This window comes from Pongo abelii, chromosome 20 (genome assembly GCF_028885655.2).
Source record: "Pongo abelii isolate AG06213 chromosome 20, NHGRI_mPonAbe1-v2.0_pri, whole genome shotgun sequence".
Classification (NCBI taxonomy): Eukaryota; Metazoa; Chordata; class Mammalia; order Primates; family Hominidae; genus Pongo; species Pongo abelii.
In genome coordinates, this window is record NC_072005.2 from 22635289 (window position 1) to 22659755 (window position 24467).

At 41.5% G+C, this 24467-nt stretch overlaps 1 long non-coding RNA gene and 1 pseudogene across 1 annotated transcript in view; one reads left to right on the forward strand and one right to left on the reverse strand.

Annotated features, from left to right (window-relative positions):
* Positions 1-258: 258 nt before the first annotated feature.
* LOC129051925 (uncharacterized) overlaps positions 259-24467 on the forward strand; it is a 62774-nt gene continuing 38565 nt past the window's right edge. Inside the window, exons 1-2 of the long non-coding RNA XR_008516490.2 lie at positions 259-616; positions 2829-2939. This is a non-coding gene — a long non-coding RNA (uncharacterized LOC129051925). The remainder of the gene's footprint in view (positions 617-2828; positions 2940-24467) is intronic.
* On the reverse strand, positions 20021-21536 carry LOC129051915 (large ribosomal subunit protein eL34-like; annotated as a pseudogene).

The window sequence follows — 24467 nt, forward strand, 5'->3', positions numbered from 1 at the left end:
TGGGAACATTAACTAGATTAAGGGACTCCCCTCTCATCCCTGGGTCATTCCCTCAGTGGGGATTATGACATATCACTGAACCCAGAACCTAGGTGATTTTTTTTCTCCTCTACTGACTGGACCCCATCCACAGGATGAATGGTAACACATTGCTGAGCCCAGCAACCAGATGATGTCAATTTCCTCTCCTGCCTGGAATCTGCTCAGAGGGATAGAGTTACATATCGCCGGGCCCAGCACCTAGGTAATGTGACTCTCCCCTCCTGTTTGGTCCCTCCCAACAGTGGGAAATGTGAGATGTCACTGGGCTCATCACCTAGGTGATGTAATGCTTCTCCCCTTTATTGAACCACCCACAGTGGGTATTGTGACATATTACCGTGTTCAACAGCTAAATGATGTGACTCTTTTCTGCTGATTGAGCCCTGCTCATAGGGGGCATTGTGACATTTAGCTTGGCCTTGAACCCAGATGTTTTAACTCTCCTACCTGGGCTCTGCCTATGGAGAACACTGTGACATCTCTGCACCCATCAACTAGGTGATGTGACTCTCCTCTCCTGTCTGGTTCTGGCTCACAGAAGGGAATGTAACATATCACTGGACCCAGCACCTAGGTAATGGATCTCTATTTTTTCCTAGGCCCTGCTTTTAGGGTAAATTTTGACATGTATTTGGATGTATCACCTAGATGATGTAACTCTCTTTTCATGCCTCGGCAATGTCCAAGGGGAGATTGTGACATGTTGCTGAGCCCAGGACCCAGATGATGTTACTCTCCTGCCTGGCCTTGCCCACCTACAAAAGGCATTGTGACACGTCTTTCTGCTCATCACCCAAATGATGGGAGTCTTTTTACCTGACAGAGCCCTGTTCTTAGGGAAAACTGTGACATATTACTGTATCTGGCATGTAGGTGAGGTGATTCTTCTGCCTCTGCATTGCCCACAGGAGGAATTGTGACATTTAGCTTGGCCTGAACCCAGAATCTAGGTGATGTGACTTTTTTCCTGTGCCTTACATACAAAGAAATAGAAAATATCACTGCACCCCAGACCTTGGTGTGGTGACTCTCCTCTACTACCTGGGCCTTGCCCAAAAGGGGCATTGTGACATATCTCTGGCCCCATCACCTGGGTGAAGTGACTATCCCCTTCTGAATAGGTGCCACCCACAGCTGTGATTGTTACAAAATGCTGGGTCCAGCACTCAAGCGGCTTGACTCTGCTGCATGGGCCCTGCCCACAGAGGGCACTGCGATATATGTTATGGGCCCATCAACTAAAAATGGGACTTTCTACATTAGTCTGTTCTCATACTGCTAATAAAGTCATTCTCAAGACTGGATAATTTATAAAAGAAATAGGTTTAATGAACTCACCGTTCCACATGGCTAAGGAGGCCTCAGAATCATGGTAAAAGACAAAGGAAGAGCAAAAAGGCATCTTACATGGTGGCAGGCATAAGGGCAGGAGAACTCCCCTTTATAAAACCATTAGATCCCATAAGACTTATTCACTACCCCAAGAACAGTATAAAACCACTTCCATAATTCAATTATATTTACGTGGCCTTGCTCTTAACATGTTGGGATTGCTAAAATTTAAGGTGAGATTTGGGTGGGGACACAGCCAAACCATATCAGTGTTTTCTCCTGCCTGGGCCCTGTCCATAGGGGAGATTTTGACATATCACTGAACCCAGCACCTTGGTGATATGACTCTCCTGGGCCCTGCCATAAAAGGGAATGGTGACATGTCACTGGGCTCAGTACCTAGGTGATATGACTCTCCTCTCCTGTCTGGACTCTGTCCTAAAAGAGAATTGTAAGATGTCGCTGAGACTAGCCCTTAGGTAATGCAATTTTCAGCTCCTACCAGGGCCCTGTCTACAAGGGGCAAGGTGACATAGTGTGGGGACCATCTCCCAGGTGATGTGACTCTTCTGCATTGGCCTGGCCTAAAGGGGAATTTGTGACATATCTCTGGGCCTACCACCTAGGTGATGTGACCGTCCTCACCTGCTTGTGCTCTGCCCACAGGAAGATTTCCACGTATCTCTGGGCCCAGCACCTAGGTAATGGGACTGTTCTGCCTAAGCACTGCTTACACAAGCCATTGTGATGTATTCCTAGGCCCAAGACACAATGATGTGACTTTTCACTTCTGCTTGGACCCTATACAAAGGGGGCACTGTGATATATCATGGGGTTCATCACCTAGATGATGTAATTCTTCTTTTGCTTGGGCCTTGCCCACAAAATAAATAGTGGCATATTACTAGGCATAGCACCTAGGTGATGTGATACAACTGCTCTGGCCTGTACCACAAAGGGCACTGTGATACATTGTTGAATTTAGTGCTCAGGAGATGTGACTGGGGCCAGAGCTGAGTCCACATGTGGATTGTGACATATTCCTTCCCCAGAACCTAGGTGACATGACTCTTTCTTCCTGCATGGGCCCTGACTTCAGTGAGGATTTTGACAATATTACTGGGCCCTACTCCCAAATCATGTGACTCTGCTGCCTGAATTCTGTCAAAGGAGGGATTGTGATCTATCTAATAGGCCAGAACCTACATGACGTGACATTCCTCTCCTTCCTGAGCCCTGTAAACAGAGTTAATTGTGAAATATTGCTTTGCACAGAACCTGGGTGATGTGGTTCCTTAGGCTAGGCCCTGCCCATAGAGGCATTGTGACATATTGCTGAGCTCAGCACTCAAGTAATATGACTTTCTTGCCAGGGCCCTGAACACAGGGGGTTATTGAAATATTCCTAGACCAACATTCAAGCAATGTGACTCTCCTGTCTGGTCTTCCCACAGGTGGGATTGTGACATACCTACGCCTAGCTCACAGGTGTGATGATGAATCTCATATGTGGACCCAACCAATAGAAAAGATTTTGACTCTCATGGCTAGAATTAGTGGAATAGGTAAGGTCTTCTGTTTCCTACTTGTGGTAATGTCACAGAAGACGATGACACTCATGCATATCCTATAACATCCTTGAGTGACACAGAGAGTGTCATAACAGGACCCAGCACACAGGTGAGATTGTGCATCCCATAGGCACGCCCAGCCAACAATTAGAATTGTCACTCTCACACATGGACAGAACCCACTGGTAAGGTCCTGAATCTCACATGTGGACATGGTCCACAGTTAGAGTTGTGACTGTCATATGTAAATTCAGCAATGTGTGAGATGATGACTCATTTCTGGACCAAGCTCACAGATGCAATGATGACCCTCATACTTGGATTTAGCAAATAGAAGACGTGTTGATTCTTGTAGACGGGCTTAGGGCAATGGGTAAAGTTCTGAGTCTTCTGCTTGCAGAAAGTTCTCAGAAGATTCCCACACTCATGCATATAATATAAAGCTCTTAGGTTTCACTGAGTTTCACATCAGGGCCCAGTACAAAGTTGAGTTTGTGATCCTTCTATGCACACCCAGCTGACAGGATTATCACCCTCACACACAGATGGAGCCCACTGCTGAGGTTCTGAGTCTCACTTGTGGATATAGCTCACAGTTTGTATTGTGACTTTTATATGTGGATCTTACCACAGGTGGATGTCTTATTTCTGGTCTCAGCTCACAGACACAGTGATGACTCTCATACCTGGACCCAGCAAAGAGGAGAAATGTTGAATCTTGTATTAGGATGTGTGTGTGTGTGTGTGTGTGTGTGTGTGTGTGTGTGTTTTAGTTCTTTGAGCTTTGGAAATTGATTCTACAGTATCTTATACAGACACAAATGTATCAGGCTTTTTTTGTAAAGCTATATATATATTCCTCCTGTTTATTAAAATATTGTCATTGGTGTTATGTAGATATAATTGTAGACCTCAAAACAGAAAATAATATTGTAAATATAGCTTAATAAATGTTTATGGTATATAAATAAAAAACATAAATTATACATATCTAGAAGGTAGTTATTTACAATTGCTTAGAGCTCACCTGGTCAGCCAAGGCCTGTCTTCAAGACCGTGCTGAAATTGCACCTGCTTGGTTACAGTATCTCCTAGGGTGAAATGGCCCTCACTGAGAATGGTCAAAATAAGAAAAAAAATTTTGGCAGATAAATCTTATGTGTAAAGAAACAGAGATGTGGCAAAAAATGTTCAGAGAAGGATAAATAAATCAATTTTACCACAGTTATTTTTAAGAAAATACATGCTTTAGGCTGGGTGCAGTGGCTCACGCCTGTAATCCCAGCACTTTGGGAGGCCGAGTTGGCAGATCACGAGGTCGGGAGTTCGAGACCAGACTGGCCTGCATGGTGAAACCCCGTCTCTATTAAATATACAAAAAATTAGCAGAGGATGGTGGCACATGCCTGTAATCCCAGCTACTTGGGAGGCTGAGGCAGGAGAATTGCTTGAACCCTGGAGGCAGAGGTTGCAGTGAGCTGAGATCACACCATTGCACTCCAGCCTGAGGGACAGAGTGAGACTCCATCTCAAAAAAATAAAAATAAAAATAAATAAATAGATTCTTCAAAGTCAAATAAAATTTATTTAATTAAAAATTGCAGAGGCCGGGTGCGGTGGCTCACGCCTGTAATCCCAGCACTTTGGGAGGCCAAGGTGGGTGGATCATGAGGTCAGGAGGTTGAGACCAGCCTGGCCAACATGGAGAAACCCTGTCTCTACTAAAGATACAAAAAATTAGCCGGGTGTGTTGGCAGGCACCTGTAATCCCAGCTATTTGGGAGGCTGAGGCAGAAGAATCACTTGAAACCGGAAGGCAGAGGTTGCAGTGAGCCAAGACCATGCCACTGCACTCCAGCCTGGGCAACAGGGCAAGACTCCATCTCAAAAAATAAAATAAAAAAATGCAAATTGGAGTGAGCCAAGATCATGCCACTGCAATTGAGCCTGGGTAACAAGAGTGAAATTCCACCTCAAAAAATAAAAATAAAAATAAATAAAGCACAAGACAGTCTATAGAAGCACTGAAAAATCTGGAAAATTATCAAAATGTTCATGAACAGTTGAATAAATAAATTGTAGTGTATTTATATGATGTCATATTGTAGATCAATAAGTATGCAAACCACAGGCAGCAAAATTCAGACAGTGGTCAGTTTGGGGTAGCAGGCTTACAGAAGACTTTAGAGGTATGTACTTTATGAGAGTGTGTGAGGATTATATGAAGCCAGAATGAAAGTTTCCTGAGAGTAGAGATCAAAACTTTCTTTTTATTTTTTGAGATGGAATCTCGCTCTGTTGCCCAGGCTACAGGTGCGCACCACCATTCCCAGTTAATTTTTGTATTTTTAGTAGAGACAGGGTTTCACTATGTTGGCCAGGCTGGTCTCAAACTCCTGACCTCATGATATGCCCACCTCGGCCTCCCAAAGTGCTGGGATTACAGGTATGAGCTACCACGCCAGGCCAATACTTTCTTTTCTTAATTTTATCTCCCAAGGCTAGCAAAAAGTATAGCACAACGTGTATGCTCAACGCACATTTATCGGTTAAATGAATGAATACATGCCCTTTGTAAACTGTCAAGCCCTATGCAAATCAAGAATTTATTTTTATCACTTACTACAGTTTAGTTAATAGAATCAAATAAAAGGTAATCAACGTTAAGATTCAGAAAGCACTATTCAAAATTTAACGTTACCCCAGCATTCTTAGGCAAAATAAAGTAAAATTTATAGTTTCTAAATTTGTGACCATTATAATTACATTTAAATTTCCATGTGAGGATGGAACATAAAATATTCCATCAGGTGAGCATAATTTGAGAGAAAAATACATTTAAAAATAAAGAAAAAAACAGGAAAAAGAATGAAAACTTGGTTGGGTTAGATCTGCAAGTTCTACTCCACACTTCTTTTTTTTTTTTTTTTTGAAATAGTTTCCTATACTCCTGGTGCAGAGGGAGGCTGGGGAGACTGGGTCCCTCTGTCCTTCCACCATGGCAGTGGCTGACCTCTACTCAGGCGTGAGAAGTGCTGCCCTGTGCTGGGTCTGAGGCTGCCCCTGCCAGCCCTTCCTCACTCCCCTGGGCTCTTCACAGTGTCTCCAGGCTGCTGTGCCATCCTGAGCATCCCTTTGATGGAAGGGGAGGTGGCAGCAGGAAGCTGGTAGGAGGAACTGGCCCTGCAGGCTGAGAGGTCTTGTCCAGGAAATGCTCTGGTTGGCCTCGGCTTTTGGTGCATGGAGCTGGACCTCAACCCAGGGTTGTAGCTAAGGCGTCCCTGGGCTGGGTGACCCTGGGCATGGATGCTCCTGCTGCTGCTGCCATTCCTGCTGTGCTCAGCTGGGCCGCAGCTGGAACTATTGTCAGTCAGAGGTGCAGAAGCAGCCATCCAGGTGGGAGGAGGCCATAACCATGCATGATTCCTGAAAACTAGGCCCTGCTGACAAATCTTAGATGCCAGGAACAGAAGAACCAGGAGAAACTGCCTAGAGCTTGAGCCAAATGGATGGACTGTTGGAGTGGCTGAGGGTGAAGCTGCCTGAAATCCTCAAAGTGGAGTAGCAAAGCAAGCGTCAGAGATGGACAAGAAAAATCAAAGTCAAAAAAATTAGCAGAAACTGTAGCAGGACGAGCCGCAGACAAGAATCCCTCAGACACTGAGTTGTGGAAGGAAAGGACTTTATTCAGCTGGGAGCATCGGCAGACTTACATCTCCAAAAACAGAGCTCCTGAGTGAGCAATTACTGTCCCTTTTAAGGGCTTACAACTCTAAGGGGGTCCATATGAGAGGGTCGTGATCGACCCTGAGCAAGCAGGGGGTATCTGACTGGGGGCTGCATGCACCGGTAATCAGAACAGAACAGAAGAGAACAGAACAGGGATTTTCACAATGTTTTTCCATACAATGTCTTGAATCTATAGATAACATAATTGGTTAGGTCAAGGGTCGACCTTTAACTACCAGGCCCAGGGCATGGTGCCGGGCTGTCTGTGGGTTTCATTTCTGCCTTTTAGTTTTTACTTCTTCTTTCTTTGGAGGCAGAAATTGGGCATAAGACAATATGAGGGGTGGTCTCCTCCCTTATTCCCCCACTTTGAGGACCTCACTCATTAGTGGGAGTTCTCACTTTCATCCTTACTACCCATGTCTTCTTGCAAGACAGATTGATAGTGATTCATATAGTACACCTGTGCTGAAGTATTTTGATGCTCTAAGGTAGTAACAAAACTTTTCATTACTTGAAGGAGCAAAGGCAGCACACAGGGAAGCAACAAGCAGGTTTCTATTACTATTATAATTCCTATTATAGTAGTTTTAAATCCTCCTAGTGCTGGAAACCATTTTCCAAACATGGACCTAGGATTAAACCCATGCCACAGCTGCAAGGGAACATGTGCCAGCTTTGTTATATCTTTAATTATATCTTCAACTATTTGCCCTTGGTCATCTATGTGCAGACAGCAATTCGTCATGTTAAAATTTCCACAGACCCCTCCTTCAGCTGCTAGCAAGTAGTCTAGGGCTAGTCTATTTTTATAGATAGCATTTCTCATCTGGATTTCTTGCAGGACTAAAACAGTTAAAGCTCTGCCAGTTTTATTAGTGATTATTTCTAAGACACCTTGTAACTGTGTAATTTGGTGGAGCATATAAATGGGGGTTCAGTATCCCTATGAGCCATCTTGTACCCAAGTGGCAGGCCCATAGTACTGTATGATTCTTTCAGGGAGCCACTCCTCATCTTTCCAGTCACCTATAGCTATCCTTCTCTTTTCTCAGGAAGCATAGACATGGCAGCCTAGGAGCTTGCCTGTTTTTATGGGCAGTAGGAAAAAGGATGGTTTAGTGGTGCCAATAACACAACTACCTGACCATTGGTCAGGTAACTTGGCATAAGCTGTATGCCCACATATCCGGTATAACCCAGTGGGGGCTATCCAGTCCCGATGGGACTCCGGGTGGGTCCACACGGTTTACAACTTTGGAAATTTACTAAATGGATTTCTTTCAGTGTGGTTTGAACTCCACCAGGTGGCTGCTTTTGTAGTATACAGTTTTTGCCCAAGGCAGCTGAGTCTTCCCACAGGAAGGGTGAAGTCCTTCCTCACCTGTGCTATACAGTATTGTCTAATAATTGAGGTTTTTCAGAACCCAGAAGTTGCCAGTCTTTAATCTTATTTTAAAAACGGTAGTTATAGGGGGCTCAGATGGGTTATAGCACACATCAGGCTGGTCACTTCATGGGCTACATACCCTGTATAGCATTATACAAGTAAGTTCCTTTTAGAGTCCTGGTACACTTATAATACCCATAAAATAATAGGACTGTAGCAACGTTTTGTCCCACCTCAGTGACTTGATGTATATATAGGGATCAGCCCTCAGCCTGAGGAAGGTCAGTTGAAGTCCTTACTGTAGAAGTCCAAATTTTAAGGAAAATGAGTCCCATGATGAGTTTCCTCATGCTTCGGCCATGCAGGGACCAGTCAGCTTCTGGGTGTGACTGGAGCAGGGCTTGTCATCTTCTGAATCACTTTGCAAGGGTTGGTGAAGCTGCTCCCATCCATGTACAGCTCCCAGTCTACTGATGTTCAAGGATGGTCTAGGAGGTTAGGCCTGCTAGAATAAACTGAGTCCAACACCTCTACACAGTTATGTTCAACTGGGCTCTCTGATACCAGGAGCAAGGTGGCAGGGTTCAGGGTGCTGCAATCTTCAATGGTTATGCAGGAATTTTCACAGAGCAAACTTTGGTATTTAGTTAGTCTAGCATTTGTTAGCCAATGATGTCCTTTGGTATTTATTAAAGTCACTACAGCATGGAGGGCCTTTATGTTTAGGTTTTGCCTAAGAGTTAGCTTATCCACTTCTTGTGCTAGCAGGGCTGTTGCTGCCAAGGCCCTCAAACATGGGTGCCAACCCTAAGAAACCCCATCTAGTTGTTTAGAAATGTAGGCCACCTGCCAGGGCCAGGGCCAGTCTGGGCCAGAACTCTAACTGCCATTTTTTTCTCTCTCTGACACATATAGTGTAAAAGGTTTTGTCAGGTCTGGTAGTCCCAGGGCTGGGGCTGACATGAGTTTTTCTTTTTAACTCATGAAAAGCTCATTGCTGTTGGTTGTAATAGATGTAGTTTATCCAATCTACATTTTTATTCACTGTCACCCACCAAAATATTCACTCAAATCCTGCAGCTATTTGATTTCGGGCTTTAAATTGACCTGGTATTCCCTGTGGGACTCCAATTGTGTCTAAATAGACATGAGCATCAGAAGACCCATAAGGGGCTTCTCTCAATTTATGATGTCTTATTTTTCCTCCCTCTGGTTGATGAAATGCCAGAGTGAAAGGGATAGCCAATTGGACTAAATAAAGCACAAGTGCCACTCCAGTTATTTGGCAGAGTGCCCAGTAAAGGTCCACCACAATACCACCACACATTCATGCCAGGATGAACAAGGGCTGACTGATTGATAAGCTCGTGAAAATTCCTTTTTTTTTTTTTTTTTTTGACACGGAGTCTCACTCTGTTGCCCAGGCTGGAGTGCAGTGGTGCAATCTCAGCTCACTGCAACCTCTGCCTCCTGGATCCAAGCTATTCTCCTGCCTCAGCCTCCTGAGTAGCTAGGACTACAGGCACCTACCACCACGCCCAGCTAATTTTTGTATTTTTAGTAGAGACGGGGTTTCAACATGTTGGCCAGGCTGGTCTCGAACTCCTGACCTTGTGATCCGTCCACCTCGGCCTCCCAAAGTGCTGGGATTACAGGCGTGAGCCACTGCTCCCGGCCCAGCTCTTGAAAATTCTTAAGCTCACTGCATCCCTTCAGGTCTCCAAGGAAGGCTAAGTTTCCTCCCTGTCATGAGAGACATAAAGTGAACTTAGTGTTGGGAAATGGAGGCTGGATGGCCCTCGGGGGCTGACCCACAGGGTGCCAGATTTCAGGATATAGCAGAAAGAGAGCTTGGCACGACTTGTTATCCTAGGCTGTAGAATCTTGGAAAAGAGCTACTATGCAACCCAGGCCCACTTGACTGGAGGACTACCCTAGTGGAAAGGGGACAATCTGGGCCTCTGGCCTGCTGTGCGCAGAAGCATAACAATTGCTTTTGTTTAATGTCTGGACGGATTATTTGATCCACTGCAACTAGGCATTTACATCTTGGTATCCTGTCTTAATTGCCAAAGTTTGTTTTAGGTTTTTAACTTCTATGATCCTCTAGTAAAATGAATGTATGATTTTAGGAAATTACAAAAACAGTTGGGGCAGTCCATCCTTGTTCTTTAGTTGTCCACAGAATGTTGGACCAACTACGGCATAAAAGCTCTACATTGGGGGGCAAGAATCCTGGTTGACACTGGGGTCTTTATCGAAATCTCCCTGGATTAAATGGTCCTAATTTACTAATGCCCAGTCTGAGGAGAGTCAGGAGGGACAGAGATACTTTTCTGAAGTAGAGAGCTGTCTTTGATTTGGCAAGTCCCCACAGGGTATAACAAGGCAAGCATTAGGTGCAACAGTTTGAGGCAAAATTGACTTGGTTATGTTGATAACTAGATGGTCAGCAATAGAGAAATGAAAGAAGAAAGAGTAATAGGACAGGTGAGAGAGAGTTAAATTTTTCTTAGCTTTAGTTTGGTAGGGTTTTCCCCTGGGACTATGGCCCACGACTCTGGAGGGGTTGGCGCTTTCTTGACTTGGGTGTGATGAGTCCATCCCCTTTTTGCCGTATGAGCAACAGTCTCAGTGGTTAGCAGCACAAGGTAGGGCCCTTCCCAGGCTGGCTCGAGTTTTTCTTGTTTCCACACTTTGATGAGAACGTGATCTTCAGGCTGGTGCTGGTTTACCAGAAATTCTTGGGGTGGTACATGTGCTAAACCAAGTATTTGATTTTTAAGAAATTGACCTTTTGTTTTAAATGTGAGGACATAAGCAGTGAACTTTATAGTCCTTGGTGCCTTTTACTGAGAAATTTCCTTTAGCACCTATTTTTATTAGTTTTTAGACCAAAGAAAGCCAAACACCATTTTATATTTGACAATGCTTCCTGTATGATTTTTATACCAGATAAGCTAAATTTCACCTTTATATTAGTGTGTTATTAATGTTAAACTTAGTTTTAATAACACTTTGTAGACATATTTATCCAATTTTTAATTTCTGACCATAAGTAAGATTTTTATAGCCTTTTATAATTTTTGTTAAAAAGCAGGTGAGTGCTTTAAGAAAAACCTGTTGTGTTTTTATTTTAATGTTCAGTTCACAGAAAAACTGGATGATACCCCTTTAACTTTAGCCAACATGTTTACACACAGAATTTCCTTTACAATTAACATTTTAAAACTTGCTTAAACCTTCAAAACAAATTTTTTAACCTTTTTATATAGGTAAAAATCCACATTCTTATGCCTCCTTATAATCCTTTTACCAGAGGTATATTTTACTTTCCTTATATACCTTGCACATACACTGTTTTTTTCAATAGTTTTACATTCAGGAGGCCTAGTTACTTTTAAATTATACATTTCTTGCATAAATTCTTTTTTTATAACTTTTTTTTCACAACTTTTGCAGACAATTCTTTGACATGCCTCAACTTTCTGACTTATTACAAACACTTCTTTCTTTAAACAACCAGTTCATTTATTTCAGGACAAGAATTTACAATATAACATTCTTTTTACATAAATTCTGCCCCCATTTTTTTCCTTTTCTTTGAAGATAACCATTCTTTTCCAAAGTGAACGTCCTTTATGTCTGTGGACTAGACTGTCTAAGGCCACAAGATTAGAAGTTGCTATAACACATGTTACACTGTTAACTTTTAGTAAATTTTCTTTTGTTGAAAACCTTGTAAGTTTGGGATTTCCATTATCCTTTGCTATTAATAAGACCTTGTTTAGTCCAAGTTAACTTAGAATTGGTATAGATGGCTTTTTTTTTAATTACCTGGGAGGAACCAACTATCATCCTGTCCTGAAGGGAGTTCCTCCTAGGTCTGGTCGGAGCTTTGTATGGTAATTAAGATTTAGATCTCCCGTTAGGGGATTTTCAGTGGTTAATGTTGTCATTTTTTTTTTTTAACAGAATAGCCCTATACTTTAAGATTTTTAAGTTAGTAAGCTATCTTTTTGCTTTTTTTTCCCCTTAGGATGCTTCTGAACTGGTGAGGTGTTCTCACAATAAGGTTTCCTCTAAAAGTTATTTTTCTACTTTCTTCTGTTAGCAAAGCAGTTGCCACTATAGATTGAATGCATTTGGGCCATCCGCAGATTACTAGGTTAAGGATTTTTGATAGGAAGGCTACAGCTTGTCAGTGGCCTCAGTGATTTCAGGCTACACCCTTGTTTACACTTACAACACGGTGGTATTGGGGTGTTGTAGGGTCACGAAGAAGACCTTCAATTATCAATTATAGGTTTTAAATTTATCCTGGAATACACTGTTGTTTTTTTCTTAACTATTGTATATCTCTCTCTTTCTCTCTTTCTTTCTCTCTTTGACTTTCTGTCTTTCTCTCTCTCTTTGACTTTCCTTTTGCCTCCGTCTCTTCCTCTCTCTCTGCCTCTCTTTTTCTCTCTCTCTCTCTCCTTGACTCCGTCTTTGTCTCTCTGTCTCTTCCTCTCTCTCTTTGCCTCTTTTCCACTCTGTCTCTTTTCTCTCTCTGTCTCTCTGCTGGTCTTTCCTTGCCTCTGCCAGCCACTTATGCTGCTGTTCTCTCAACCACTGTTGGGGGGTAGGGGGAGTCTAAAACCAGCTGTAACTAAGTGTCTATGTACAGGAACTGGTCTGGGTGACTGGCTTACAGGTTACCTTGTGCCATACCTTTGAAGCAAGGGACCTGTGAAGGCTTCCTTCTGATGGCCAACCCACCTCTAATGCTGGCCAGTCTATCTTACACAAAGTTTTAAGTTTTCCTGCTGTCCTAGTATTCCATAGTCTCCCTTAAATCCTTTCTTGAAATTCTTCAGCATAGTTCCTAGTGGGGTGGGCTTACTTTGGCCTGATCCATGCTTCCTCAAGACAAAACACCTGCTCACACCACACGCACACCACAAAACAAAGAACAGGTAAAAAGGGCACACACACACACTTTTATAGTTTACACCAAACCAGAATCAAAACCAAAATCAGAGTATCAAGAAATCCAAGCCAGGTCAAAACCAAAACCAAAGTATCAAGCAATCCAAGTCAAGTCAAAAACAAAAACCAAAGTGCCAGTACAGGCACACCGTGGGTGATCAGGCCACACTTCAACTCAAATGGAGTGGGCAAGTTCCAAAGACCAGTCTTACCAAGTTTCATATGTCCAGACTCCAAGTGCCAGTTCCTTCCTGGTGTTCAGCCACTGTGTTGATCCTCCATGGGGGCCTGCCACACGCTGCTCTGGTAAGGCATCCCACCAGGGCAATTGCTTACCTGGAAGCACTCTTTGGATCTGCATCACTCAGGCTAATCGGAGTCCCCCACAGGGATGCTCCACAGGGCAGGCCTAAGTCACCTAGGGGGCTGCCTTGACTGTCCACCAATCACCTCGCTTCCTAGTCAGAGAACCAAGAAATGTAGCAGGATGAGCCACAGACAAGAACCCCTCAGACACTGAGTTGTGGAAGGAAAGGGCTTTATTCAGCTGGGAGCATTGGCGGACTCATGTCTCCAAAAACTGAGCTCCCCAAGTGAGCAATCACTGTCCCTTTTAAGGGCTTACAGCGATAAGGGGGTCCATGTGAGAGGGTCATGATCGATTGAGCAAGCAGAGGGTACGTGACTGAGGGCTGCATGCACTGGTAATCAGAACAACAGAACAGGACAGGGATTTTCACAGTGCTTTTCCATACAATGTCTGGAATCTATAGATAACATAATTGGTTAGGTCGGGGTCAATCTTTAACTACCAGGCCCAGGGTGCAGCACTGGGCTGTCTGCCTGTGGATTTCATTTCTTCCTTTCAGTATTTACTTCTTCATTTATCTTTAGAGGCAGAAATTGTGCCTAAGACAATATGAGGGCTGCTCTCCTCCCTTAAAACCAAAGGCAGATGCTAAAGCAGTGCAAAACCATTCATGCCACAATGGAAATGGAATTGATGAAGAAGTCTGGGAAATGAATCTTAGTCACAGTGAGAAAGGACAGCAGTGAACATGGCAAGGTGCTGACAGTTCTGGTCCACTGGATCCCACCATCCCGAGGACAGTAAATACCATCACAGTCACCACCCAGTAAGCTACAACCACATCATTTCCTGTTTGTTCCAAAATGAATAAAGGTGGTTCTTATCACAAGGGCAAATAAAGTCATTTTTTTTTTTTTTTGAGATGGAGTCTCAGTCACCCAGGCTAGAGCACAGTGGCACAATCTCAGCTCACTGCAAGCTCCGACTCCTGGGTTCATGCCATTCTCCTGCCTCAGCCTCCTGAGTAGCTGGGATTACAGGCACCTGCCACCACGTCCAGCTAATTTTTTTGTATTTTTAGTAGAGACGGAGTTTCACCATGTTAGCCAGGATGGTCTTGATCTCCTGACCTCGTGATCCACCTGCCTTGGCCTCCCAAAGTGCTGGGATTACAGGCATGAGCCACCATGCCCAGCCAAAAGTCATTTTTTAAAACTAAACTGTCATGGTTTCATTTACTTTTTGAAAGTTCTTATAATTTTGAAAATTCAGTTGACACTTGTATGATTTAGGAAGTTTTCAATAGTCTTACAGTACTTGAATTGTCCAAAGTACAGTATATTTTAAATTAAGAAGAGTAAACTGTATGTGTTATACATATTTAAGGCTCAGACTCACAAATAATGCTCCTGTTTATGATTTTAAAACTTTGAAGTTTGGTTTTCCATCTGTACATGCACAGAACATTGTAGCGTGCTAAAACATTTGTTCTTTAAAGAGGCAGCCACACTTTTTGTCTGTCTGGATGTATTTTGGACTTTGTATATTAAATGTAACATAAACAAAACCCTTCATTCTGTTTTAGAAAATCTAAGATTGGTGAACACAAACAAACTTTAGAAATTACTGTAGCATTCAGCAAACCATGAATATAATGTGAAACTAATATATCTATTTTTGATGTCTAAATCTTTTTGTAGAAAAAATTGTTTCCTTTAAAAATGTCTCCACAAGCTCAGGCTTATTTTATAAAATGGCAAAATAGTAAAGAAATGGGTGGTTTGGCATACTATATGAATACTGGCACTCAATTAAAATACAGAAGACTTTAATCAAAATTATTTAGAAAGTAGATTTAAATAATTTTGTTTTTCACTTCAGTGATAGACATTCACAAACATTTAAAAAATCAAATCTGCCTGGATGCAGTGGCTCACACCTATAATCCCAGCACTTTGGGAGGCTGAGACAGACGGATCATGAAGTCAAGAGTTTGAGACCAGCCTGGCCAACATGGTGAAACCCCATCTCTTCTGAAAATACAAAAAATTAGCTAGGCATGGTGACAGGCACCTGTAATCCCAGCTACTCAGGAGGCTGAGGCAGGAGAATTGCTTGAACCTGGGAAGCGGATGTTTCAGTGAGCCAAGACTGCACCACTGCACTCCAGCCTGGGCAACAGAGTGAGACTCTATCTCAAAAAAACCCCTCAAATATATTAGTATTAGGTTTGATTTAGTGTTGACATATACATAAGATAAAAAATCTGTTAAAAATAAATATTTCTCATCGCTAATTTGGTGTGTTTTTTTGTTTGTTTTATTTTGTTTTGCTTTTGAGATGGAGTCTCACTCTTGTCACCCAGGCGGGAGTGCAGTGGCTTGATCTCGGCTCACTGCAAGCTCTGTCTACCAGGTTCACGCCATTCTCCTGCCTCAGCCTCCTGAGTAGCTGGGACTACAGGTGCCCGCCACCACACCCAGCTTATTTTTTTGTATTTTTTTAGTAGGGATGGGGTTTCACCGTGTTAGCCAGGCTGGTCTCAATCTCCCGACCTCGTGATCTGCCTGCCTTGGCCTCCCAAAGTGCTGGGATTACAGGCATGAGCCACAGTGCCTGGCCTAATTTGGTGTTTTTAAATACCCAGATGTCCCATTTTAATCAGATTAAGTCTGGGGAAAGTTGATTAATTTTATTTAATTTTTTGTACAGTATGTTCAAAATGTTCTAGTTTAACCTAATATCAATTCATGATGATTAAACAAATTTTCTTTCAAATCTCAGGCATATTAAATTGCTGAAGATATTTTTAATTTAAAAATTTTGGGCCGAGCCTGGTGGCTCCTGCCTGTAATCCCAGCACTTTGGGAGGCCAAGGCAGGCGGATCACTTGAGATCAGGAGTTCAAGACCAGCCTGGCCAGCATGGTGGAACCCTGACTCTACTAAAAATACAAAAATTTAGCCAGGCATGGTAGCATGCACCTGTAATCCCAGCTACTCAAGAGTCTGAGGCACAAGAATTGCTTGAACTCAGGAGGTGGAGGCTGTGGTGAGCTGAGATTGTGCCACTGGACTCCAGGCTGGGCGACAGAGTAAGACTCTGTCTCAAAAAAAAAAAAAGTCTTTAATGTTGTTTAAAGGGACTTAGGTCTACTCTAATCTGCTCAACCTGTGAATCAGTGTCAGGTGCCAAATTCCAATTTATTTTCAGGGTGCCTGCATGACTTTTCTCTGCATAGTCTTTGAATTAAATTTCCATTAATAAGGACAGATTTCAGTACATTTAACCAGTTGCTTTTAGTACCTCCAAAGGTAGTATACAAAGAATTCTCATGTTACTGTCTAAGAAAACAGATTCTACTGTAACCTAAGAAATCAACTGGAAGGCATTTGTATAACCTTGCACCACATAAAAAAATGCAATGTAGTACTAATAAATGCAGACTACATCACATAAAAAATGGTAATCAAGAATATCACTTTCAATATTTAAGTATTTGAAATTTTGGTAAAAAGTGTGGCAAAGTATAACTTTTAGTAAGCTTTGTGTAGCTAAACATCAGCATAAAGTAGGAAAAGATCTTTAAAAATGAAAACAAATGAAAACTGACACCAAAAAAAACTAACATCCACCATTGCATACATATTGATCTCTGTTTCAAAAAAGTCTGAAGCAGAACATTTGGTAAACTTCATACAATTATTTTCATTATGTTGGAATACTGATAAAATCATTTATATTTAATTTGAGTAAAACTTAAAACACATCTTAAAAACACTGCTTTGTAGCTGGGCATGGTGACTCATGTCTGTAATCCCAGCACTTTGGGAGGCTGAGGTGGGCAGATTATGAGGTCAAGAGTTCAAGACCAGCCTGGCCAACATAGTGAAACCCATCTCTACTAAAAATGCAAAAATTAGTCATGCGTGGTGGCTTGTGCCTGTAGTCCCAGCTACTCAGGAGGCTGAGTCAGGAGAATTGCTTGAACCCAGGAGGTGGAGGTTGCAATGAGCCAAGATCTCGCCACTGCACTCCAGCCTGGGTGACAGAATGAGACCCCATATTAAAAAAAAAAAAATACTGCTTTGTACTATGAATAATAAATGTAAAGTCTTTTTATTTACTTATTTATTTTTAATTTATTTTGAGACAGTCTCGCTCTGTAGCCCAGGGTGGAGTGCAGTGGCAGTGATCTCGGCTCACTGCAACCTCTGCCTCAGCCTCCTGAGCAGCTGGGACTACACGTGCATAAAACCACGCCCAGCTAATTTTTGTATTTTTAGTAGAGACGGGTTTCACCATGTTGGTCAGGTTGGTGTCAAACTCCTGACCTCCTAATCCACCTGCCTCAGCCTCCCAAAGTCCTGGAATTAAAGGTGTGAGCCACCGTGCCTGGCTGTAAAGTCTTTATACTCAAGAGAATCCTGATTCTCAACTCAACATATATGGGCAACCCATTCCTCTGGTGTCTTTAAACGCAAGCCTCATTACGGCTCAAATATGGAGTGAAAGGGACTCAATAACAGCATTTGAAACAAAAAGGATGAGGTAGGATGGTCAGCTCTGAGGCTCAGGGGTTGCCTGGGGGACTCCAATATGATGTAACTATGAAGTTTACTGCGTACAGGTAAACATTAACAGCTGAAAACACCATGGCTTGAAATTGGTGAGATAGAATCTCTGAAGTCATAAACAGTTGCGCCAAAAAGATTGAGCCAGAATGACAAGTATCTAAGGATTACTAAGGGGTAATGTTTACAAGCACATAAGTTTTTGTTCCAAATCTTATTACGGTAGCAATATGCTTTTCTTTAATGTCAGCTTCCCCAAGCTACAGATGCTATAGACAAACTACAAGTGCCTAATATGTTGTTTGCAGTCAGTGTCTAAATTTAGAAAACTTTCAATAATTTCATGAATTTCATTAAACTCTGTTTCATGTATAAATCTCACTGAAAGGCATTATTCAGTAGCTATTTCCCTCAGTATTTTGGGGAATTTTCTATTGCTTGATTTCAAACCAACTTTATTTGAATCCTAGTCATTTCTAAAGCCCCAGATGTAATAGCACAAAGACAGCAGAAATGATGCCAAGTTACTCCAAACAGTTCACGTCTAATATATTTGGTTCCCCAAATGAACCAGAAACCACACAAGCTAAACAACAGTGGATCTGAAATTCAACCTAAATTCAATAGTAACAGTCAAAGCCCTATGCAAATATTAGTGCAGTCACAATGTAGAAACCCTTAGTCTTTTATTCCAAAGAAAATAAAAAAATTCTTACTTTGGCATTTTCTAGAAAGGATAAATACATTAAACATGACAAAATATAGCAACTTACATAATATCTTTGAAATATGAATTTATTCTTAAATATTTACTATAATATTTAGACAAGACTTTCAGTGAAAAATACTTATAGCTACCATGTGTTAATTAAAACAGCCCTGAGTGATATAGTACTTTTTATTAATAATGAAGATTGAAGCTTCAGAAATGTAAAATAATTTATCCTGGGCACACAGCTAGAGGAAGGTAACAAAGTATTTGAAAGATGTTCTCTAAGACTCTAAAATTATTTTGTTTTAGTTTGTATAAAAAATGTTTAAGCATTTTTAATTTTCAAAAAATTTAAGTGCATTCTGTCAGGATTTTCTGAAGAATTTAAATAGAATAGAGTAAAATTATACTTATCAAAAGGTAAACTTTTCTATTAATAGAGCAGTTTAATTTTCACACCCTAAGAGTAAAATCTTACATAATTTTATGCCAATTTAATCAGAAACTTCTTTCTCACACTGGGAGAGATGACACAAAGATGCAGCTTTCATGTTGGGTGAGAGAGGAAATGATTACCAGGGGCTAGATAATTTTTGTTTCACTAATCAATATTGATTTTTATTGCTATTTTGTCTCAAATTATGTTAATAATTAAGTACTGGTCTTGATCCAAGAATTTTTTTTTTTTTTTGAGATGGAGTCTCACTCTGTCGCCCAAGCTGGAGTGCAGTGGCGTGATCTCTGCTCACTGCATTCTCCACCTCCCGGGTTCAAGCGATTCTCCTGCTTCAGCCTCCCTAGTAGCTGGGACTATAGACGCATGGTATCACGCCCGGCTAATTTTCTGTATTTTTAGTAGAGACAGGGTTTCACCATGTTAGCCAAGATGGTCTCAATCTCCCGACCTCGTGATCCACCCGCCTCCGCTTCCCAAAGTGCTGGATTACAGGCGTGAGCTACCGCGCCTGGCCCCCAAGAACTTTTTTAAAAATTTATTTTTAAAATTAGCCAAAATATTATCCATAAGGCAGAAACATGAAGATATTTAACAGTCATAATTTGTATTTTAAATTAAAATACTTTTAGAAATAAAAAAGAAAAAAGATATAAAAATCAAATGAAAGAGAGGGAAGGAAGTAGGTTACTCACAATAGCTAAGATAGAGAATCAACCTAAGTGTCCATCAACAGGTGAATGGATGAAGAAAATTTCGTGTATTTACACAATGGACTGCTATTCAGCCCTTAAAAATAAAGAAATCTTGTTATTTGCAACAACATTGATGAATCTGGAGGACATTAGGCTAAGTAAAAAGAGCCGGCACAAAGAAAAAAGGAAAACAAAAACATACCACATGATCTCGTTTCTTTTTTCTCAAAAAAGTTTCAATTTTATTTAGCTTTCTGACTCTGTACTTGTGCCTTCAACACTTTCACAACGATTTTCTGCTCCTCGATAAGGAAAGCACGCTTGATCCTGCCACGAACATATTTAGCACACATGGAGCCACCATAGGCCCTGCTGACATGTTTCTTTCTTTTTGACAATTTCATAAGAACTTTAGGTCTTACAGCACGAACCCCTCAAAGTCTGCCTGGGCACATGCCACTTGCAGATCTTGGTGCTTTCCCAAACTTCTTGGTATAAAGGTAAACAACTCTATTACCAGGGGTTCGGGACAGCCTAGTTTTGTTAGACGCTGTATTGTAGGAAAGCCTACGTTCGTAGTATGTCAAACGCTGGACCATTCTGAGTGCCTACAGACAACGTCACTGGAAGAGCCACATGATCTCATTTCTCTGTAAAGTAGAAAAAAATTCTAATTTGGCCGGGCGCAGTGGCTCACCTGTAATCCCAGCACTTTGGGAGGGTGAGGTGGGTGGATCGTCTGAGGTCAGGAGTTCAAGAACAGTCTGGCCAACATGGTGAAACCCTGTCTCTACTAAAAATACAAAAATTAGCTGGGCGGGGTGGTGGGCGCCTGTAGCTCCAGCTACTTGGGAGGCTGAGGCAAGAGAATCCCTTGAACCAGGGAGGCGGAGGTTGTGGTGAGCGGAGATCACTCAATTGCACTCCAGCCTGGGCAACAGAGCTAAACTCCTTCCCCCCGTTCCCCCCACCCCCGCAAGAAAAGGCCGGGCATGGTGGCTCACGACTGTAATCCCAGCACTTTGGGAGGCCAAGGCGGGCAGATCACCTGAGGTTGGGGGTTTGAGACCAGCCTGACCAACATGGAGAAACCCCATCTCTTCTAAAAATACAAAATTAGCCAGGCGTGGTGGCGCATGACTGTAATCCCAGCTACTCGGGAGGCTGAGGCAGGCGAATAGCTTGAACCAAGGAGGCGGAGGTTGCCATGAGCTGAGATCACCCCATTGCACTCCAGCCTGGGCGACCAGAGCAAAACTCCATCTTGAAAAAAAATAAAAAATTTAACTCATAGAAGCAGAGAATAGAATGATGATTGGCTGGGGATGGGGATATTGGTTAAAGGTAATGGATCTTTCCTATATCTCTTACTTTAATAAATAAGTTATTCTTTTCTCAGTTTTGATTCACCAGGGAATTGTGTCATATCCTGAAGAATCAAAATGGGAGGAATAATATATTCATTAAAGCAATGCAAGTTGTATACTAAAATTTCAGAGGCTTAGTAAAATAATATATTTTATGGTCACATAACAATTTTTTTCTCATTAAGAGGACTTCTATATGATCTTTCAGGGATCATATCTTCTTTCATCTTTTTTCTGGGTCTTTCTCTTTCTTCAGCCAATGGATGAAAAAATAGATGCAGAGAAGACACATTTGGTTCCTATTCACACTTCACTTCCACTCACTATTAGTGTGGATAGAGCTGAGAATAGCAGTTTCCTGGCAGGACAGCCACTTCTCAGCAATAAACAACACACTGAAAGAAAAATATATATCTTTCATCAAAAGCTAATGGATTTTAAGCAAAATAAGCATATGCATCAATAATAAAATGCTTGTGGCAAAATAAAGATGAATTTTATTGATTTCTATTGAGTTCCGGTAATATTTGACCAAAAGCTAGCAAATATACAGCAAAAAAAGGAATATTATTTGAAATAAGAATATTGTGAATTAAGTTATCCTGTCAACAGAAGTAAATTATGGCATCATACTAATAATTTCATCTACAGTTGTACAACATCAAATGCTTTTTATTAAAAACTGTATTTTATATAAATATTCCATTTATATCACCCTCATTCACTATTTCAATGCCGTCTCCACTTTATATCAGTGGAAACAGGTCAGCCTGCTCACGGAGAGCATGTGGTGCCATTGCTATGTTAATGACGATGATGAGGAGCACTTGTTTGGGTGGTGCTCTCATGCCAAACACTGTTATTTGGCACAAAGTACTGGTTTTCTGTTTTTCTCTACATTTACGAATAAAATAAAATTCTTAGCTAAAAAGACTCTATCTCATTGAAATATGTTTTATGAAATTTGGTTGACATTTAAGTGCTGCTGATTTACCTGGAATATTGAAATTTTTATGAATCCAAATTGAGTACTATAAGCAATCTTTTACTAAAAGCCTTTTGTGAGTCAGAATAAGATTCATTTTTTTGTTTGTTTTTTTTTTTGGAGATGGCGTCTGGCTCTGTCGCCAGGCTGGAGTGCAGTGACACAATCTCAGCTCACTGCAAACTCTGCCTCTCGGTTTCAAGCGATTCTCCTGCCTCAGCCTCCCAAGTAGCTGGGACTACAGGTGCGCACCACCATGCCCAGCTAATTTTTCTATTTTTAGTGGAGACGGGGTTTCACCTTGTTGGCCAGGATGGTCTCCATCTCTTGACCTCATGATCTGCCTGTCTAGGCCTCCCAAAGTGCTGGGATCACTGCAAGCTCCACCTCCCGGGTTCACGCCATTCTCCTGCCTCAGCCTCCTGAGTAGCTGGGACTACAGGCATGTGCCATCACGCCCAGCTAATTTTTTGTATTTTTTTTTAGTAGAGACTGGGTTTCACCATGTTGGCCAGGATGGTCTCGATCTCTTGACCTCATGATCAGCTCGCCTTGGCCTCCCAAAGTGCTGGGATTACAAGCCTGAGCCACCGCACCTGGCTCAAATGTTTTTTCTAATTGTTACTTTTATCATGTTAATCTAAGAGAAACTATATGCATACTGATTATGCATTCAAGACATATTAATATTAAAGATCTGCCCACCTAGGCCTCCCAAAGTGCTAGGATTACAGGCGTGAGCCACCGCGCCAGACCAATCATGAAATTTTTATAATATGAAAGAAATGTGTTAATCATGTTCCTAGTAATCACTTTGAACACAGCATTATCAGTTCACAGTATTCACCCTGAGTCACTCAGGGGAAATTGTATTAAACAATTAATATTAAAGTGTTTAAAGTTTAACATTATATGACAGCATAGAATCCTCTAAAATGAGTTCATTATTAATAAATTCATTATGTTTTCGAGGTTTTTCAATTGTGAAAACAAATAATAAGATATGCTTTTTCATGATAAGCTCAATTCTATGAAGTTACCCACTGGTCTCCACGTTATTTCTGTAATGTGTAGCATAACACCGGGCCACCAGAATGGTGTAGATATGCTGATTTAATGAGAATAAAAATGAGTTCAGCCTCCCTGGCTGACTATTGCTATCCCAGAGGCTGATCATTCACTACGAATTAGTAAATGCTGCTCCAACATGCCAGTGAGCCCTTTCAACCAGGTTGCCCTTTTCCTCCCATTGATTTGCTCATGTTGTGGTCTCTTCTCTTTATCTTAAGCTATCCCAGATGAGAGGTGATTATTTCTTGAATGAAGGATATCCTCTTTTTATCTCTGTCATGAGATCCTCTCTTCCTCCCCACTGGAAGCAACATGTGGGAGGCAGGAATGATGATAATATACAAATATATTTTCTTCCATGTGGTCACCATAAGCAGCTTACATGTTCCACCCAGAAGTCACTCACTTCCAGGCCAGCAGAGGGGTTTTTCTAAGATGTGTCTCTTTCTCATAAAAGCACCTCTGATTAAGTTTAGCCCAATCAGGATAATCTTCCTTTTGATGAACAGAACATACTAGCAGCCTAATTTCATGAGTGATTTTCCCCCACAGTAAGTCACATTTTTTTTACACTCCAAAGGAGAGGATTACACAGCAGGTGTGCAACAGATTGGGAATCCTGGCAATCATCTTAGAATTTTTTCTACCCATCTGAATAGACTATTAAAGTAGTCTTGTAGTTTCTTTTGTTATCTAAGTAAACAAAGATATCATTTAAATAATAATTAACTACCTTCCCATTTTATTACAAATGTTAACATCTTTTTTCTGGCTTCTTTTTCATGTACATTTTATACATTTACACACATATATAACAATGAAATGTATTCAATTATTCAATGTGCTAAATTTTATTAAAAATGATTGTTAGGCTGGGTGCAGTGGCCCATGCCTGTAATGCCAGCACTTTGGGAGGCCAAGGTGGGTGCATCATCTGAGATCAGGAGTTCAAGACCAGCCTGGCCAAAATGGGGAAATGATGTTTCTACTAAAAAATAGAAAAATTAGCTGGGCATGGTGGCGGGCACCTGTAGTCCCAGCTACTTGGGATGTTGAGGCAGGAGAATCACTTGAACCTGGGAGGCAGAGGTTGCAGTGAGTTGAGATCATGCCACTGCACTCCAGTCTGGGTGAGAGTGAGTCTCAAAAAAAAAAAAAAAAAAGTATAAATACACAATGGAATACTATTCAGCCATCAAAAGGGATAAATCCAGCCCTTTAAAACAATATAGATAAATTTGGAAGACATTATGTTAGCTGAAAT